General features: G+C 39.6%; 1 long non-coding RNA gene across 1 annotated transcript in view; it reads left to right on the top strand.

The window, feature by feature from the left end:
• The first annotated feature begins 239 nt into the window (after positions 1-239).
• LOC309659024 overlaps positions 240-17,911 on the top strand; it is a 56,244-nt gene continuing 38,572 nt past the window's right edge. Inside the window, exon 1 of the long non-coding RNA XR_014262513.1 lies at positions 240-10,748. This is a non-coding gene — a long non-coding RNA (uncharacterized lncRNA). The remainder of the gene's footprint in view (positions 10,749-17,911) is intronic.

Genomic DNA, 17,911 nt, shown 5'->3' with positions numbered 1-17,911 from the left:
AACCTTATGTCAATTGAATTAATAGACCAGCCAAAAGAATCTAGAAGGGTAAAGGAAAATTCTTCCTCGCCTATACTAGCACCCAAAACTATGTTGCAGAACTGATTTCATAAAGGAATAACTCTAGCTGCTAAGGACAAGTTGGCTCTTTTATGCCATGTACTACCTTGTAGCCTCAGCTACTATTGTGGAATTGGGGGGGGGGGGCGAGGGGGAGGGAAAGGGGAAAGATGGAGAAGTGAGATGAAAAATTTCCCAAACTGTCCTTTTTTGCATCACAGCACCTGATTCAAAGTCCAGCATGGGTGTATCTAATTAATGGAACCCAAGTTGTATGCCTGTGCTCTAGTTTAGATGCAAAGGAGACAGATCAAAGAACTCTTATGTGGGAAGCTAGTCTTTACACCAACACTTACACAGTGGCGCATTCTCAAAGCATTGAAGCATTGAAAAGCTTTTAGTCGTGTCCATTAGAGTCTCTATCATATTACTTCATTTCCATCACAGCCTTATTAGAATATCTAAACGACCTTTTGCATATTTTTATTGTATTATATTGTATTTACTTTGTTGTATTACTAAAATACAAGCACAAAGAGGATAGGGATTGTATTAGTTTCTTATTGCTGCTATGACAAATTTCCATAGATTTACTGGCTTAAAACAACACAAAACGTATTATCTTCCCATTCTGGAGATCAGAAATCTGACAGATCTCATTGGGCTAAAATCAAGGTGTCAGCAGGGCTGTATTCCTTTCTGGAGGCTCTGGGGGATAGCCCATTTTTTTGCCTTTTCCAGCTTCTAGAAGCATTTTTTTGCCTTTTCTAGCTTCTAGAAGCCATCTGCATTCACTGGCTTATGGCCTCTTCCTTCATCTTCAAAGCCAGCAACAGCAGTTGAGTCCCTCGTACATTTTTTTTTTAATTAATTAATTTATTTATTTTTGGCTGCGTTAGGTCTCCGTTGCTGCACACGGGCTTTCTCTAGTTGCGGCGAGCGGGGGCCACTCTTCGTTGCGGCGCGTGGGACTCATCATTGTGGTGGTTTCTCCTGTTGCAGAGCACGGGCTCTAGGCACACGGGCTTTAGTAGTTGTGGCACGCGGGCTCAGTAGTTGTGGCACACGGGTTTAGTTGCTCCGCGGCACGTGGGATCCTCCCGGACCAGGGATCGAACCCACGTCCCCACCACTGGCAGGCGGATTCTCAACCACTGCACCACCAGGGAAGCCCCCCTTCGTACATTTTGAATCTTCCTTCTTCTGTCTCATCTAACTCGCAGCCTGGAAAGGTTCTCAGGTTTTTTAAGGACTTGTGAGTAAATTAGGCCCACCTGGATAATCTGGATGAGTCTCCCATCTGTAGGTCCGTACCTTTAATCAATCTGCAAAGTCCCTTTTGCCATGTAAGGTAACATAGTCACAGGTTCTGGGAAAGTATGGCGGGGACATCTTTGGGGGCCAGTGTTCTGCCTACTACCATGACTTTGTCTTCACTGTTATATCCCCTGAGTCTTAGACAATGTCTGCCATATACTTAATAAATATCGATGGGATGAGGAACCTAGACAATGGCAGAGGTGGCTCAGATTCTCTGTGTTCCCTACTCTCTCACACCCAGCCCGCTTTGTCTGGTAGAAGAGGAAGAAATTTTGGATGGCACAACTCTGTCAATAGCTCATAAGGGAACTGGCTGGCAAGGATACTTCACTCAGACTCATTTCCTCACCTGCCCAGGGTGTCATGCTGTTTTTTTGACCTGGAAGGCTGGGCCCCATATTTTCCACCTATCCTACCCATCTGAGCCCATATTGCTGGCAGTCAGTCGTAGATCATGGAAAATCCTTTTGGGAATCCTGAGACAGGTAATCACCCTTACAAGAAAATTCAAAGTGCACCTAATTAAACTAAATCATGGCATTGTGACTGCTCAGACAACCGAAACCTCGCATTTAGTGTCCTCCTCGGCGAACCCCTCTAGACATACCCATGCGCGTGTAGGCGTGTGCAGGCAGACTGAAACCCACACAGTCATCAAGACATTTCTTCCCAGAGAGTCAGTTTTACTAATAACGAGTACGTAATTTAAAGCACTGTTGTCTTGAAAAATAAACATGGACGTATTATAGGGTAGCATTCAACAATTTCTTAAATTATCTAGGAAAACGACCACGATATTTTAAAGACATTTCAAACTTGCTGCTTTGGGATATCCTCAACAGTCCTCCCATTCCCTGCCATCACTAGTTTAATTCTGTTGATGTAGTTTTGCCACCTGAAACTTCTACCTCTACTACCACTTAAGGGATACTTTGGTGGAAAATGTCAAGAAAATGCTCTACACCTACCTCAAATATCAATTATTGGGCTTTTGATATAGTCTGTATAAGAGCATGCAAGAGTCTTTTTTGTTTTGTTTTGTTTTAATCTTTCTGAGCGTAGAACTACCACCCATAAAAGATGACCAAAAGGTGATATTTTGCATATATCACTCAATGTTGATAAAATCCAGAGTTCTCGAATCAAGTTTATAAATTCACAGATTCCTGAGTCAAGAAATTGCTACCAAAATCCTTAGGAGACAAAGTCTTCCTTGGTCACCTTCCTACCTAATTTCCTCTAGATATCCAGAAACTAAGGTATCCACAAACTTTCTACTGTGGCATCACATTCTGGTATGCCCTCCCAAATTTCTCCAGTGTCTAAAATTATCTACCACTTTTTATTGTTCTTCCTCTGTTTACTGCCCTGAATCCTCCCCATAAACAATAAAACTGACATACTGCTAATTAACATCCTCCTAGAACAAAGCATCAAGAAAACTATTCATTTAAAGTAATTCATACTGAAGTATGAGTGGCTGATAAGTAAATTGCTTATATTTTGAAAGTAGAACCCAAATTAGTTTATTCAATAGGGCGGGGATTATGTCTGTTTTGTTCCTTCACAGGACTCTACCACACTGCCTAAAAGGAAATGAGTACTCAGTATTTGTTGACTGGGAAAATATTAGGAGATGGCAGCTTTGAGTAAGGAAATCATTTTAGTGCCCATGTTTTTCTTCGACTGTCTATTTCCTTACTTATTTTGACAGGCAGAAAAATAAGGCCAATGTTTTTTGGTTTTGTCTTTTCTTCACTACTTATAGCGAAAGATTTGCTTGCACCTCATCTCTGTTATTGCATAATAACAAACAGATGGTAGGGTTGTTTGTTTTGGGATTTGGGGTTTTTTGACTTCGAATTTCTCTCCCTCCAAAAGATGTTTTAAAATTTTCCTTCTAGAACTGTTTGGGACATACCCTACTAGAAGAATAAGCCCATGAGCAGGGAATTCCAAAGCAATCCTCTGTAGCCCTTAGCACTGACTGAATTGAATTTGGGAAGCAATGTATAGGATGCAGAGCCTAGAATAAAAATCCAAGTTTCTATTTCAGACTCAGCCAGTTGTGTGATCCCATGCAAGTCATTTAATTGCTTTGATGAGTTATTTTCTCCCACTATTTCCACATCTTACCCCAAGCCTGCTAACCTGTGAGGCTTAAGATCTTCAGTGAAAGTTGTACTAAATTGTTTTCAAACAAAATCAAAATGTCAACAATGATACAAATTATACAGGTTATAACTGTGTTACATTTCCAGAAGGAGATTTAAGATGCAATATATAAAATATCAGTTACATGGTTGCAATGAACAATGCTAGAATATAATCCTGTTATACTTTTAAGTGAGTTCATCCATGTTCCAGGTAAAAGCTAAACACAGAAAATAGCATGGCCTCATGCTTAAGGGGAAATGCATAATTATGCCCACTGGGGAAATGGAACAATGGAGATGTAGTTCTAACAGTGATCCTGTTTACCAGGTCTCTCTTGCCCACCTTCCCCTTCCTTTTGTCATCCTCTTCTTCTGGGGGTACACCTTCACTGGCAAGGAGTATAAAAAGCTATTACAAAAAGAAACTGGTAAAGTGATAAAGTATTGAGCCAGTGGTCAAGGAAATGAATTATATAACTATAGAATGGTGTGTGGGAAAATATATACAGGCAGGAGATGAATAAAAACAGGCACTGTGCATGTTATTAACTTGGACAAGAATAAAAGAAAAGAATCTTATCATCTCACTTTTTCTCTGCCTTATTTTTCCGGATACATTGGACCACTCCGAATTCCTCTGTGATGCTCCTGTCCTTATTTCACATCTTTTTGGTTCATCTTTCTTCCCTTCCTTCCACAGTTTTCAAGCCCCCATCTCAAACTAAAAAAAAAAAAAAAAAAGGAGGAGGAAGAAGAATCACAGTGCTGAGGCTTGCACATAACTCTGCGTGACTCGAAGGAGTCGGTCTCTCTGCACTTGTTTCTTCATCTGGAAAATGGGCATAATAATACTCATCCCGGCCACGAAACAAGAACCTGTGACTAGCAAGTTGGAGGACATGGTGCAAAAGTTAACCTCTTAAGTGTCATTATCACTGTTTCTCCTCTCAAATCTCTCTTGAACTCACTAGGAGCCTTGCTGGTTGTGCGCTTCCAGGGTCCCCTGCCTTTTCATTCACAGCCACTACTCTTTTACTTGCCCACCCCTGTAAAATGATCTTTTTTTTTTTTTTCTCTTTTGCCTATGGCATCATCTGGCTTTAGTCCTTCTGCTTCTCTCATATTCTTAGCTCAAATAAACTAATAGTTCATCAACATCTATAATCTATTTATCTATGATTTTTACAAACCACATAAAATCCCATTCCCATGTGAGACTAAAATGCCAATTCTAATTCTTCCTTAAGTTGGAAGCATGTGACATTTTCTTGAAAAACCTATTAATCATATTTACAAAGAAGAAAGCTTAAGTTTAATATTCTTTTATATTCACTGTAGTTATTGATTTTTTTTTTTTTTTTTTTTTTTGCTGTCTCTGACCTCTTTTGAAACTGTCCTTTAAAAACTCCCTTTAGTGTTTGTAGGAATAGAGTAAGTAGGACAAATCCCCCAAATGCCTAATAATTTCTGGGGGAAATAAATTTTCTTAACACTGTCTATACCAATTCAATACCACGAAAACCTTGTTTTTTTCATATCTACATCCTGACCAAAAAGTAAATAAATTAAAAGTTCGATTCCTACATTACTTCAATACCTTTTTCTTGTGGGACATGGAATTCTGTAATACCTCCTACAACATGGTCCATGCTTTTCCTTGTTTAATTCTTTACAATTATTGTTTCAAAGAGTGCAAATTAAACTAAGTAAATGGTGACATTGGGCTGGAGTCCTCTGATGCAAAATTACAGATCTCAGAGGGTCTTTTAAATATGCCTTACCTAGTTGCTATTTATCATCAAACATACCCAAATGTTTGTAGTGTGTGAATATTTTAAAGCCATCGTACCATAGTGTCTGAGTACAGAGTTCAGTCAATAGTTTGCAAACATCTCTTTGCTTCTTTATGTGCATTTAGCTACTGATATATCTTTTTCAGTGAATGAAGCAGACCTGAGCACATACAATAACGGAAAGCAAAAATTACCGGGTTTGGACTTGACTTCACAGCCAGAAAGATTCTCTTGAGTCTGCCAGCAGGGGATCTTGCGTATTAATACCCTACCTGGAAGAGCTGACATGTTGAAAATGAGATTAACACCTTCCTGTTTTACATTAACTAAGGCTAAAGTGTCATTTGCCTTATCAGGAGAAAAAAATTCAGTACTAAAATGATAGGGTTGCCAACAAGGTACGGTTTTAAGAAAATGTTAAAATTTTAAGTAGTATTGTGTATGTGTGTGTGTGTGTGTGTGTGTGTGTGTGTGGTGCTGTTGGTGAGTCTCTGAAGATAAATATGTTGTGCAAATAAAAGCCAAAATAATCAGGATGACTCGAAAGCTAAATACAAACACGTGTAGCACAGTAACTCCTTTTTCAGGCCAATGCTAATTGACATTTGGCTCACAGTAAACAATTTGTCAGAGCACTAAAAAAATAATAAATTAATGAATACACCATGTCAAAGAGTACTGATGTCCTGGTATTTGTTGCCAATTCCAGACCAGCCTAGAAACAGAAGAGCTAATATAAATGATTTATTCATTCAGATAAAAGATAGCACTTTTTAATTCCCTCACTTCACAATCCATCTAGTTATATATTTACTAAAGATGAGCATTTAGATGAAAAAATATTAAAAATTCTAATGTAGGAAAGTCTCAAAATCACTGTCAAGTGTAAGTGGAAATGGGGTGGGAGAAGTGGGCCAGAAGTGGTCTGATGTTCACCTGATCCAGAGGGAACCCAAACTGGAATTGGTGGGCTTTTCTCAGGCTCAAAGCCCAGGCAGTCATCCACACTTCATCCTCAGGTAACAGAGTCCTTCTGCTGTGCCAGGCACCCTCCTAGGAATGGCAGAGGGTCCAGAAAGGAGGACATAAGTTCTTTGTCCTCCGCCTCATAATCTAGTTGTGTAAACATATATCAACAATAGCTGGATTTCAAAGCAGACTCCAATCAGAGCGGAGGCATCAATACTCCCAATGGGAGCCAGGAGGGAGGGAGAAGAATTCTCCTGGGAGGATTTGGGACAACTGCTCAGGGGAGATTTGACTGTGAGCTGGATCCTGCAGAATGGGTAGGATTTTAACAGGTGGGAAGGGAAAATGGTGGAGAGGGCTTTCTAGGTAGAATGGACCAATTCATTATATTTTGACACCATGATCACATAGAGCATTATAGTTAAGTAGACACCTAAAATACATCAATGGAAAACACATTATTACAGAAAACACTGTCAACAACCCACTGAAAAATAAACTACACATATACACTGAATATACAAATGGTAAGAAAAAAAAAGGGGGGGGGAATGAGACTTTATTCTGCTTGCTAAATGTCTACTATTCAGATCTCAAGAATGAAACATACCAGTAGCTATTGTTTCTATTCATTTCAGAGCTTCTAATTGCTGCTATCTTACGGGGTCTCACTGAGAAGGAAGGAGGAGGGGGGAATGAAAATACAAGAGAGTTTGAGGAATGTGAAGTTGGAACCCCACTCTAACTACTTTCATTCATTGTTCCAAAGGTGACACTGGTCCTTGCGTTCAAAGGGAGCCGGAGGAGGACAAGCAGTTTTAAGGTAGCACAAAGGAAGGCAACTTAATGCCTCCCTAAGGAGAAGCCGCAGAGGGCTGTGCTGGTGGAGAGAAGGATAATAGCAATAATAACAATAAAAGGAGAAAGAATGGGGGTGGAGTGGGGTGCAAAGGAGTCCTGATAACTTGGGATGAGGAGGGAGGAAGAGGTGGAGGTAACCTTTGCAGGTGTTCGAGGAGGATTTGTACATGATGCAAACATAGAGACGACAGAAGCTGTGAGGCAGGAAGCAGGAACATATTCAGGGAGCTCGCAGGAATAATGGAGAGCACATGGTGCATCATCAGGATCACTGAGACCCCAATCCTCTGGGGAAGTCATGTCTTTTTTGTACAAAATGTTTTGAAGCTGAGCTTGGGGGTGGAGTGAAAGAGGAGGGGAAAATCACCGGGAAAAATTAAGCAGTCTGAAAGGAGTGTAAGATTATGAAGATCAATGTTTACCTCTCCGCTGCATTGTATCTCTTGAAATGAAACTGTTTTTGAATAGTGCTGCATCCGTACTGCAAGAATGTGGGCATTGTGAACAAATTGACTGTCTCAGATGATTTGACACATTTTGATTTCTGCTTAGGAAAATATCTGTTAATCCTATTAGAAAGAGAAGGAGAGGGTCCTGAGCAGGAATGTAAGAGATCAACTCACTTCACCATCTTGATCACACTCTCCCAATGCCAAGGTCTTAAAGTCTCAGCTATTTCCACAAGAGCTGGTGCCTCATCCCTGCCCTGCTTGGCATCACATCAAAACCCCTTCTTCTCCACCTCCCCCATCCCCACCAAGGCACTGGCTAAAATCAAGACAAGACTGGATGGCTGCCCTCTCCCTGGCAAACTAAAGCAGAAAAGAGATCTTATTTTATGCTTTATCTTCATGTAATTTTCCTTCTTTCCTTCCTATTCTCCTTTTCTTCCTTCTCCCTCCCTCACGCCCTTTCTTCTTTATGTGGTTTGCTGTTTGCTAATATCCAACTCCAGACCATTCTTTGTGTTTGGCAAAGGAAGCAGTTTTATTGTTTGGTAACTCCAGGGGGGATATGGTGTCTATGATGTTGTCTAGGCCAAGCCTCCCCCAGGAAGGTTAACTACCTCTGGCCTGCTCTCCAAGGGGGGACATGGCGATGCACACTTCAGCACCAGCCATCCTCTAGCGAGAAAGCAGATCCGCCCCGGCCCAGAAGTACCTTTGCTTCCCACAGTGGTGTATCTCCATGTCGCCGTGCCACTTACTGGGACCAGTTACCTGGAATCCAAATCTACAGGCTGCAAATTAGGAGTAAGGGAAAGAGAAGACATTTTCTTCCCCGACTACTTTCTGAAAAAGGTTCTTCTTGGAGCAACACCCAAGTCTGAGCAAAGGGTCTGTTCATCTGTCTCAAGAGCCAACACTGGAGCCCAGCGTGTAGCTAAAAATATGCACTCACAGTGCTAGAAAATTGTGTTCATTAAACTCTACCTACAGGTCCTCACCCAGAATCTGCTCTATGCCAAAGCAGCATGTTGCCCTTAATCCTCCTTTATAGATTAGGCAGTAAAATAAAGAGGGTGGGGCTGAAATGCAGGGGAAGTCTGCACACGTGTTTGGAAAAGAAGAAAAGGAAAAGCACAGGGATTTCTTTTTCTCTCCTTCATGTTTCAAGTTGCCAGGGCTGTCCAGACACCACTGAGAGGTGCAGGGCTTTTTCACGTTCACAGTATTTTCACTTGCACAGGGTAAATGCTACATGTAAAGTGGGAATTTAGAGCCAGATCAAATAAGTGCCTTTCAAACTGTGGCACATTGCTATTTCTGGATCCCCTCCTCCCCCCTTCTTTGTACATTAAGGAGGAAGTAGGAATAATCACAGCTGACATTATTGAGCACTTACTATGTGCCAAGCACTGTGGCACGTTTGCTACATACATCATCTCAGTTCCTTCTTCTAAGATCCCTACAAGGTGCTTGTGTCACCGCCATTCTGCAGAGGATGACGTGAAGGTTGTAGAAAAGTGAAATAACTTGAGCAAGTAAGTGACAAAGCTGGGATTTGAACCCTAAGCTTCCAACATCTTGCTCTTAACGTCTATGCCATAATGCCATCTCTAAGCAGTTCCTGTAAAAATATGCTCTGTGGTTTTTCATTTAAGATTTTGGTGACTTCGCCTTAATAATGATTCTGCTACTATGTTAATTTTTACAATTTTCTGCAGTCAAATAGTAGGGTTCCTCAAAGGCAGGGACTGTGTCTCCCTCACCTTTGCATCCCCTGCAGCCCTTAAAACAAAGTATCTTGAACAGGAGTTAAAGAATTATTCGTTGAAATGCACTTTACGTTATCCCTGTACCTAAATAAAGCCCATCTAAACAAGTCCATTTCGCAGACACTGGGGTTTTCCTCTTCTTTGTAGCCACCCTCTTCTTCCTGTTTTGTTTTCAAAAGGTTGATTTTGAACTGGAGGGACACTGCAGTTGTCTTGTCACTTAGCGTGATTTGAAAGTGAGAGTCTGTGTAGTGCTTTAGCCTGCCCTCAGCAATCAGGCTTCACACTCGCAAGGCTCTGATTGTAGGAGTTGCCTTATTTGCATTGATGAGGATGAGCCAGCTGCTAGAGCATACAGAACTGCACCTGACACAATCACCGAGTTCAGGATTAGCGCGGGGAATCAGGAATCCACTGCGCTGCATGGCAATCTCAGCCCTACATTAGAGTCACTCATGCAAGATGACCTAAATTTGCAATGAGCACAATTAGCAATCCAAAGATGCATGTTAATTTGGGGGCTGGAGATTTTCCTACATTTCCCTAAATTAAAAATAATAAATATACTCTTTCCTAGACGAGTCTGGGCATGAAAATAATGCAGGGGATTCTGAGTTTGTAAAAAATGGGTAAACCCCAGAAAATGTGGATTTCTTAGGCCCCCCCCTCCGCCCCCCCCCCCCCCCATACACACACCCGAGGTATTAAGTTTGGCATCGAATACAATACGGTAAGGGCTTTGTGGTGTCATACTCCTTTTTGAATTAGTAGAAAACAGCTATTTATAAGGATAAAAATAATAAAAATAGCAATAACTATAATACGTAGCAATGGAAAATTTAAGCTTCTAAAAGGGATTTGATATTTTATATTCTGTATTAATATTTCTGGGGCTACGTTTGGGTCACACATCACCACAGATACACCCAGTGATTTCAGGATTTCCTAAAAGTGCAAGAGATTATGTTGAATTTTTATGAAACAGAGTTTGTAAATCAAATGGAACATACTCAAGCCTTGGGCTGTGTTTCCATGGGTCTGCAGTCTATAGGTATTGAAATGCTCACCTATACTTTAGGAAAAAAAAACCCACAACATTTTGCAAAAATTGAATGAATGATCATTCGAAGCAAAAGCATGCAGTTCAAAAGCTAAACCTCCCATTGGAGAACAGAAAATTTAATGAGCTTTTAATGGAATGCAATGCTCAGAGTAGTAAATTATTTGTTAGTTGACGATGCAATCAGCATGCTGATTAAGGTTGCTTGGTTTTTTACTAAACATTAACTGAATGAAAACGGGTAGTCCTTGTTCTGCTTGGGGGGCTTTAAGGAAGCAAATGGACTTTCAGAACAGAGATTGTCAATAAAGGTGAGTGCACTCCAGGTGTCATTTGAATATGATGATAAAATACTTCTGATAAATATTTAAAAGCATTTTAAATCCACAATGTTCGCCTAGTGTATTGTGGACTCTGTTTAAAGAAACAGTGGGCCTTAGCAGGCCTAACAACAATCCCTCTATCTCTCTCTAGAAAGAAATATCTAGATCTGCTTTCTTTTATTGCAATAGAGAAAAAAAGGGGGTGGTATGCTTTGAAAATATAAGCCAGCACGGACTCTAGGACCAGGAACTGTTTGGGAGTTTGGAATATCAGCCTAAGAAAAGACAAAAAAGGACAAAAATCAAAACAAAGGAAAATATTCTGACAGCAAATAAAGAGACATCTGTTTCTCTGGAATAGATTAAGATAAAAATTTAATCAAGTAGTTTTGATATTTTGATGTTTTAAAATAATTGCTATTAGAATACATATTTTTTTCAATTTATAAATGATGGCATTCTGAGACAAGAAGGATTGTGATATCAGAGTTATATTCTGTCTAATTTAGGAGGTCTGAAAGGGGAGTAAAAGAAAAAGATCAAAACTTGGAAATAAATTACGCAATGCTTATTTTTGTGGTTAGATTGTTAATACAGAATTTATAAGGTATATTATTCACCATATATTAATCAATATGTACATTAGCTATAAATTATTGTTTCTGAGAGAGATTTTGTTACTAAATCTGTTTAAATTGCTCGATGTATTTTCCCCCCCAAAAAGAAGGGATTTTTTTGTTTGTTTTTCTCCCTACCAACTGAAGAATTATGGTAGGTTAATTTTCTTTGAACAGCTACAAAGTTCTTTTTCTATAAATCCTAATTAGTTTCATCATCCGTGATTCTCCGGCAATGATAAGGTACCCTTAAAATCCGATAAATAACTACCTCTTGTTTTTAACTATTCCTGTTTATGACCCAAGAGGTTAAAAGCCTTTGACTGGCATTTGACTTCTGACCTCATATAAATGTTATCTTATCAGTTCCTGCTTGTTAACTTGTATTGAGTGCTTGTCCCTGATGGCTTTTAGATAAAGGGTTGTGGGTTTTTTCTTTTTTTTTTCTTTTTAATATATTTCCTATAGGAACTAAACCACTTGCTTTGTTCTATGCCTAGTGCACTCCAGTCTACACAGTAACCTGCTATAAATCTGTTAGAAAGCCCCAAATATACTTTTATTTATTCTTGACATTATTTTTAGTTTAGCTTTATGGGTGGGATTTTATGATTGAGTATATTTATTATAATTAATAGCAGTAATTACTAGTGCTCTTAATCCTTTAACATGTCAGTCAGGAAGCTGGTGAGCATGGTACACTCTTTTTTTTTTAATGCAAAAAATTAAAAAAAAAAAACAAACAATTTTAGCTTTGCATTTTGCACCAGCATGAGATGAGTTAGAGAGATAATTTATGGAAATCTTGTCTCCCCAGACTTCAGAAGTCCGCCTAATGAGAGAGTCATCAGTAAGATATATCTTTTTTACAAAATCAAATCCAGACCATGAACAGTGCATTTTTGGACTTTTGAGGGAGGAAGGTGGCGGCCTGGCGGCCTCCTTTGCCCTTCTGTCCTAAGAATTAAGAAGGATTTCAGCCTTTTATCCCTTTTGCAGCCGTGTGTGTTGTTCACACATTCAAGTGTGTATGTGTGAGTCCAATCACTATGTACACATCTAAATACATTTGAATGTTTGCATTTTAATCTCTCTCCATACCTCGACGGCATCGTGAGGGTATGCTAGGTAGATGCTGGTGCCTCAGAGACTGCCTCATTCACAAATGACCTACAGTGTGATTTGTAAACAAAATATTACATGAATTCCTATGTGGAAAACAGGCCGTGAGGAGGGGGAAGAAGACGGAGGCAGCCATCTTGGAGTCATTTTGCCTTTTAGCCTCCTTCTTCCTCATCCCAAGGCTCGATAGTTAGAATATTATCTTCATTTTTAATTGGCCTTCAGCATAATGCAGGAGGCATGTACAAGAGACCTCTGTATCCGTGTTTGGAGTAGAAAAAAGTTGTAACCTCTTTGGACTTTAAATAATAACTGCGACTATAGACAAACTACACCTATTATTCTCTATCCTTCTAAATAAATATACATATAAATGAAGCATATGCCACAGCTTGTAAGAGACCTGTACAAAACCTATTAAGGGAAACAAATGTCTATTTGGACCATTCATTTACTGCTATCCAAAGAATTAATATGTCAGTAAAGTTATCTGCCCTCCTCCTCCCCATTCTTCTCTCCCCACACAAACAAACACCCTCACTCTGCAGCAATGACAACCCTAGAAACTTGTTTTTTTAAACACGCATTCCCTTTCTCTTAGATCTGAAGTAGTTAAGGACGAATTTAAAAGACCAGCTTTTATTTTTTATTTTATTTTAATTTTCTGTGTGTGTGTAGAGAGCTGCCCCGGCTCTGTAATGTCCCAACACTGCTTTCATCTTGCTCATATTCTGGCAACACACAGGTTTCGCGCAATTTGTCCTAACTTTTCATTTCAACCATTGCTTTTCTCAAAGTGGCCAGAGTTTAGAGACTCAAAAGCAAAGGGAAAAGAAATACCCCGGCAGGGGGAAAAACAAACCAGCCCCCAAACTGGTGCTGGTATTCATAGCATTGACACATTCTCCAATGTTTTCTCTGTAGTTATAACACAAAAGCGCTTTCTTCCCTGTTTTGATGTGTTAAAGACGAGAAAGAGAGAGGATACTTGGAAGTGGTAAAATAAGTATTTGGAAGCACAGGGAAGGTGTTTCTCCTTTGAACGTCCAGCATGTGTCAATAACATGCAGATACTTACAGTTTAATATTAATTAAATGTTTAAAAATGGAAAGGGGGGTGAAGAGTTAAATTTAAGCAAGTTGTGTCACATCCGTTGAACTTTTAGCTATCAGTGTTGCCTTCCTATTTGTCTAATGAGATGTGCATCTGAAGCCAACCATTCTGCTATCTCTGAAATAAGGGTAACCACGATCCTAAGTCCCTCCGAAAAGGGTGTGAGTGGATCAATAACGAACTATTGTCTAATTCTGGTATTTGACAGAAGAAACCACAAACTTTTACTCCTTTTGTGTCAGTAATCTGAGTTAATTTTTCTAGTCAATATGATTTGCAGATTGTTTTACTGGGCGAAACAAATAAGGATCTGGAACAAATAAGGATCTGAATCCTAAACTCTCTCCTGTTCTGACGGCTAAATTCTCTGAGTTGAATCCCAGAGTCCTCTACCATTGTACGTTGTATCCTGGCTTTAAGAAAAACAAGATTTAAACATGTAAGCTAGATGATTTCAAAACTGGTGCACATTACACCACCACTCTTATTTATATTTAATTAATTTTTTAATATATAGCGGTAAGTCTTAGTATACCTAAGGCAGAAAAAAGTATTTACTTAAGTCAGTTTCTATACCAATCAAAATGAACTCCCCAGCCATTTTTGAGGTAATATTTTAAAATCACTGTGGTTAGTAATACTTGTAAATCATTGTAGTGAGAGGAAGAAGATGAAAGGTAATCGAGGCCCTTGTTTTTCTGTATAGCTGTATCATCAAGCTTTATAAAGTTACTTAAGGGTGTATTAAAATACATTGCTTCTATGTATTTATATGCTTATAAACTTACTCTAAGAATATATCAAGAAATACAGTCCATTTGATTGGTTTTTTTTTCCATTCCTTGCCAGAAATCAAACCTGCTCTGTTTGGAAAAAGCAGAGACTTCTGTGATATCATGGACTTTTTTGTATTTCAGTAAAGAAGTTGAGGACGTGGAATCAGAAATATCAAAATTTTTAGGACCCAAGTTATTACTGTAAAGGTTTTATCCCTTCCTTTGTGAAGACTGATACAGATGGCTTTCTAATTTTCTTTGGTGTCTGTCCTCTCTTTTTTGTGTTTTCTTCTTCACATAAATTAGCTTTGTCCTTTCTCACTAGAATGTTTGATTTGGGCACACTCTCCAAGATAGATTCTCAGTCTCACTCCCCCCAACTTGTCTGGGGTTTAGGATGGGGAGTGGTTTTTCTTATTTAAAAAGCTTTGTAATTCAGACTCCGAGAGCCTGGACCTTTTTTCTATCCATCTGGACATGCTCAAAGGTCATACCCAAGATCATAAGCCATGTTTATATCCTTCTTATGGGCAAATGATAAAATAATATCCACAGGCATCTGATACTAGGGGCATGGCCTGGACACACACCTTGCCCTCTTCCCCTTGGCCTCTCCTGCCCTGATGAATGAATACATCCCTCTCCAAAGTTGATGCTTCCAAGTGACCAGTCAGATGCTGGCAGGTCAGCTGGCTGTCCTCTTGAACACTCTAGGGTTCATAAATCAGAGAAACGTTGGTGTGGTTGAAAGAAGAAGGTAGTCCAGCCTGAGGGAAGCCACGTAAATCTCTCCCGGAGCATTGTTCCTGATAGAGGGTGGGGATGCGAGCTGGGGTAACTCCTGGGGTCTTGGCTGCTATTGATGCCCTGGCCCTCCTGCAGTGGGTGCTAACTTGTGCATGAGAGCTGCCACTACCCTTCCCAAACATCGGGCTGCTTGGAAAAGTCAAGCACTGCTGAGCCTTGATTTTCATTTAATAGTCAAAACCAAGATGCATTTGGGCTATGATGATAGGACAGCTCCCGTGAAAAGAATATTTGAACTACAAAGGCATTCATTTAGGGCTAGCGATGTTGCAAAAGGGCCTGCTAGAAATTAGCAGCCTGTCCTGGTATTTGGAGAGCAAGAGTGACAACTTATTGGAAGTTCTCAAGGAATCATTTATATTTCACACTCCACTAGGCAGCTGATTTGAGATTGTCTGTTAGCATAACAAAGGCTCTGAGCCTGTGAACTTCAGAAACCTTTCGACCTCTTAGCTGCTGGCATGAATAGCCCCCAGTCCTGCCTATAGAGATCTCCCAAAGCTCCCCTGTTCGTGGCTAAATTGTTAATCAGGGTAATTTAATATAGTTTTCAATATGCCTCATCTCTTATTGGGAAAGGTATTCACAGCTCCTCTACCCCTGAAAAAAAAAGTTCTTTTATTCAAGTGTGAGAGGGGCAGCTGCAGACAGACCCCCATCCCTTGCTGCTCCCCCCAACACCCCCCCCTGGAGCCGCAGTAACATTCGGAGCAGGAACCATGGTGAAGGGCCAGAAAAAGAAACTCGAACGACCATCCCTCCGCACGCATGCACTCCAACCTGAACCTGAAATTCCAGTCTGTTTAGGCTAGGAACCGACAAAACAAAAACCCAGAGCTCAGCATAACTGAAACCTCAGCGCTTACACACACACACACACACACACACGCCACACCCCCTTCTCCACCCTCTCTTTCCCCCCCACCCTTCTCCTCCCTCCTCGTCTCCTAACTAAGCTTCTCTTCTGGCTCCCGTCAAGACAAAACGCACCAGAGCCCAAGGCCTGCTAATTTTCACTCGTCTCCCTCTTTGGAGGCAGCCCACACCGTCCTGCACGCTCCTTCACACAGGCAACCTCAGCCCGAGCCCGCAGCCTCTCCCAGTGTCACATACACTTGCTCTCACCCGCTCCCTCGCACACTCTCAATTCACATGCACATTAGTTAGCTGAAAAGAGCCGGAGCACAAATATATTCATTTTAATCCAGTTAAGACCTAAGAGGTCTCATTGGATGTTCTTCGATAGTTTGAAAACCAAGTATAAAACTCAGATTTTGCTACACTGTTTCATCTCAGAGAGGCCCACGGCGTGCCTTTCTTTCACTTTCTACCAGTATATATTGTAAAAATATAAAATAAAGTGAATAAAAAACAGTCACAAGCAAACCACCCAGCTTCAGGCAGACGCTGCTCAAATATTAATATGTTGCCTTTTTTAACGGCTGTGTTTCTTGTACCCACGTGCAAAGTCAGAAGAATAATTTCATACAAAGAAGGAAAAAATATAAAATCACTATTTTTTTTAAATTAAAAATGTAAGGATACAATCTCTTAATCTCATTTTTCCACGTGAGAATTTTAAGACATTTATAATCTTTAATCTTTCATTTCCACCTGAGAATTTTAAGACATCTGTAAAATGTATCTGAATATTTCCTGATCCCTTTGGTGGTGATTTTCTGGGCATTTGTGCTCTGTCTTTGTGCGAGTTGAGGCCCTGTGTCTTGCTCCTTCCTGGAACAGCCATTTCTAGTGTGCCCTGTTTTGGTTGGTGGGCTGGCCTCAGCCTCCTGAAGTTGCATAAAGCCAGGATCTAGTGCCTGAAGTATTTTCTTTGAATTTGCTCTAGCTAGAGAGGTCCCGGTGGGGGTGGGGAGACTGTCTTCGCTCATTTGGGATTGTAATCTAGCATCTCAGAATTGCGGAGATGGGAGACAAATTTCTGTATACAGGATCAGGGAAAGGATTATTAACCTCCAAAATAGAAGTACAAATATAGGCCCACAATTAATAAAACAAAACAAAACAAAACAAACATCCCAACCTCTTTCCCAAGATAATTTTTCCTGGAGTTAAAAGAATAAAAGGTTTTTGAAAAAGTTTTCCTGGTCAATTTTAATATCTAAACAATACCCAGAGGTGACACTTTAGAACATTAAATAAAATAAGTATATTTGGTTAATATATTATATGGCAATCCTAAAATCTGCATTTTCCTTAAAAAAAAAAAAAGGATTCTGACAGCTTTCATTTCAGTGTTTGAAAGTGCTTAGATTATAAGCATTTTTGTCAATAATCTGTGCTTTATTCATTTTAATGTTGGGCTTTTTCATTTATTTTATTCTGTAAGTAGTGCTTTTCACTTTCCCAATGTCTTAAACCAGAACATTCCTAAAAATATTAATTGATAGTTACTACAAATCAGTGTATAAATATTTCTGGTTTCTCTTTGTAAAAAACCAAATATATTAAATAATTCCTATATAAATTAACAGAAATTTAACTTTCAAAAGATGTTTAGAGAGAAAAAAATATTATGGCTTTTAAACCCAAGAAAGAAAAAAAATACACAATTTGCATTTTTCAGTGCTTTCACTTAACATTGTTTTCATTAGCTTTTTCTTCATTAGAATTTATGATCCATGTCCATCATTATACTTTCACATCTCTGATTTCTGTTAAATTTTCTAACAGAGGTTAATAAATATAAAGGGG

This window comes from Balaenoptera physalus (assembly GCF_965194825.1).
Source record: "Balaenoptera physalus genome assembly, chromosome: 3".
NCBI lineage: Eukaryota > Metazoa > Chordata > Mammalia > Artiodactyla > Balaenopteridae > Balaenoptera > Balaenoptera physalus.
The sequence above is the reverse complement of the archived record's forward strand: the minus strand, read 5'-3'. Positions and strand labels throughout refer to the sequence as shown.